We start from the raw sequence: 3,132 nt of genomic DNA, 5'->3' as shown, positions 1-3,132 counted from the left end.
ACTTGTAGGTGTACTGAGGGGAATTGAGCAAAATGAGAGGAGACAGCTTGGTGTCTTCTATGATATCGTCAAGCTTTTCATGAGATTAGAAACTTACTTTGAGTTCGAAGATCCTTACGGTACATTGAGTTCTGTAATGAGACGGTAATAAGGTTCATAATTCCGTAGCCCTGCGCACTCGAAAAGTAACTTTACGGAATTGCGAAAATTCAGGTGTTTTTGAATTTAGTGATCCATCACTTAATTGCTTTGGTACCTGTCAGACAGTACAATACAGTATATTATGTAGTAGTCTAAAAACCCATTTACCAATGCAGGTATTAGATTTAGATAAAGTATTAAGTTTGAAATCTTGAGAAGAAAAGGTTTGGCGAAATTGTACCATAATGTCAGCAACTAATGTGGGGAAGGGTGCCACAGACTTATAGATAACGTATATTTTAGAAATCCAGCACTTGCATTTACGGAAAGGAATATTCTCTGACTCAGATTGTGAATTCTCCGCAGGGTTAGGCTTTTCAAGATGCGTTTATTTAATAATGTGATGGGTTCGTAGCCAATTAAAAGCAAAAGCCACCTACCTAATAAATAAAACCAGGTCGCGAGAATATGACTTTGGTTTTGTATGTTTATCTCACTCATTCAATTATCATGGCATAGGGATATATCAAACCCTAAAGAGTAAAGAGCGGCATAATCTCAGCTTTTTCATTCAAAGGGTCACCATAGCAACATATTTTGGGCTATTAAGGCCAAAAAACTAAGCTTTTTTCCCAAATGTGTCTGAGACAGACATTTTTTTGGCCGAAGACAAATGAGGTATAATAATTTGCAAAACAAAAATGGGTTTCTTTTTGCTATTTCAATTTTAAAATATAATGCATAGATTTTGAGTTAGTATTTCGTAATGAAGGGGAAGGTGTAATTTCTTTATGTGATGCGTTTATTAAAAGTAGTCGATTTGAGTAACTCTTTTCTGCATTGACTGGCTGTTAATTAGCTTTCATTAGGTCAAATAAAAAAGGTTTGTCTCTCATACCCGCGGGCATATGTGAAAGTCCTCCAAGCGCGTATCCCTACGCTTTTGGACCCTTTTTATTAGCTTGTTCAGTTACTAAAATAAAAAGAAAAACAAGTGATCGCCTTGAAATGATAGTACGCCTTTCAGGGTTTTTAATCGTTACTTTTAATATATTGATGCAGTGTTTTCCTCATTTTCCTCGCTTATCAAAATACATGTAAAAACTAAATAATTTAGCTTCAAGATTTATAATTTATTTGTAAATTCTGTATATATCTATGAACTTTACTATAATGATACAAAAAGCACATGATAGGCGTCATAGTGTCAATAAAGCATTACCATATATTTCTACAAAATATGGGAAATAAAATTCATATAATATTAATGAATTAGAATCAGCATAAACTATGTCGTTGTTGTTGCCTGGCCCGGGTGTTGTTGTTGTTATTATTGCTGTTGTTGCTGTTGCAACTGGGGTTGTTATTTTTGGGTATTTTGTGGGTGTTTTTGTTTCGTACAGTTTTCGTTTTTGAAACGGGAAGTTAATCATACACAATTCAGAAAGTGCGGGAACATGTTTGTGCTTATCCAGGTAACAAAACGAAAACAAACTAATATTCAAAAATAGCTTATTTCGTGATCCTAGCATCCTCTATTTAATTTTCAGTAAATATCCACGAAAAAATCCTATTCCAAAAATTTGAGTTGATTCCGATTTTGCCTTTGCGAGTTATGCATGATTATGTGTATTACACTGCTCCATAGGCCACTGTTGTAATTTCGTTCTGGTATACCAGAACGAAATTCAAATTTGACGATATTTTTGCTAAACGAATTAATCTGCAAGAAATTTTTGGTATCCAGAGGTTTCCAGTGGTATAAAAATCTCAACTTTTTTTTAGAACAGTGGGGGGATGAGGCTGTGGATTACGAAATGCCCTTTTAATAGCATTTTAAAGGTTTTTGACAAATGAAATCATTTAGTGTCACCGCCAGGAATTGAACCAGTGACCTCGTGCATCAGAGGGAAAGTAACCTAATGACTGGGCCACGCTCTCCAATTTTGGAGTACTTTTCCAAGTGCTCCGAGGCTGCAGCTCCGAGGCTGCAGTTACATTTTGCATCCCATGGTGATGATGCTTTAATATTTAAACAAGAAGTATACCTGTACCAAATGTTGACCAGCAGAACAGCAGTGTAGATAACGAAGTATATACGTTTGCTTGGAGCCCTGGTTTCAATATAACATTGTCGTGTATTTGCAATATAAAGCTGAAAAGTTGTAAACAGTAATTCTGAAATAGACTAAAAAATTAGGAATGGGGTTTATTGTGGTAAAGGCCTAGCAAACACAAAACGTAAATCGTTTTTAACAGGTTATATTTTGGATTTTTGGCCTTAGTTCCAATGCGTATCACTTGTTGGTAGTGAAATTGTACAAAATAATGCAAGCATCTTAAGATGTTGATGCGTCTTAATGCAGTAGCCCCGAAGGGGGAGTGCGTTTAACGCATCAACATCTCAGTACAAGTGCACTATTTTGTCCAATTTCTCGAGTAACAAGTGATACGCATTTATTCATTATAGCTTATTCATACACTCCTTCTTAGTGAGAACCAATCAGAGCCTTTGTAAATTACTAACTAAATACTGTATAATTGCACGGGCGCGCACTCCGCGAACTACGCGCGGTGCTTTCGGACGCGTTCATTTTTCTTGCGGGTGGATGCATTTATATTTGCTTGCCTTTTCCAACATTTTTAGTGACAATTTTGTTATAAAAATAGCAAAAATCACGAGATTTTTTTCTCGTGTATGAAATAGGTTAATAAATGTGTATCACTTGTTGCTCGAAAAATTGTAGAAAATAATGCACTTGTACTGAGATGTTCATGCGTCTAATGCCCTCCCCCTTCGGGGCTCGTGCATTAGATGCATCAACATCTCCGTACGCGTGCAATATTTTGTACAATTTGACTCCCAACAAGTGAGACGCATTTATTAACCTATAAATAAACAATAAATGCGTGTCACCTTTTTAGAGTGAAATTGTACAAAATAATGCACGGGTACTAAGATGTTGACGTGTCTTATGCTCGAGACCCGCA

Source organism: Amphiura filiformis, chromosome 20, assembly GCF_039555335.1.
Source record: "Amphiura filiformis chromosome 20, Afil_fr2py, whole genome shotgun sequence".
Classification (NCBI taxonomy): Eukaryota; Metazoa; Echinodermata; class Ophiuroidea; order Amphilepidida; family Amphiuridae; genus Amphiura; species Amphiura filiformis.
The sequence above is the reverse complement of the archived record's forward strand: the minus strand, read 5'-3'. Positions refer to the sequence as shown.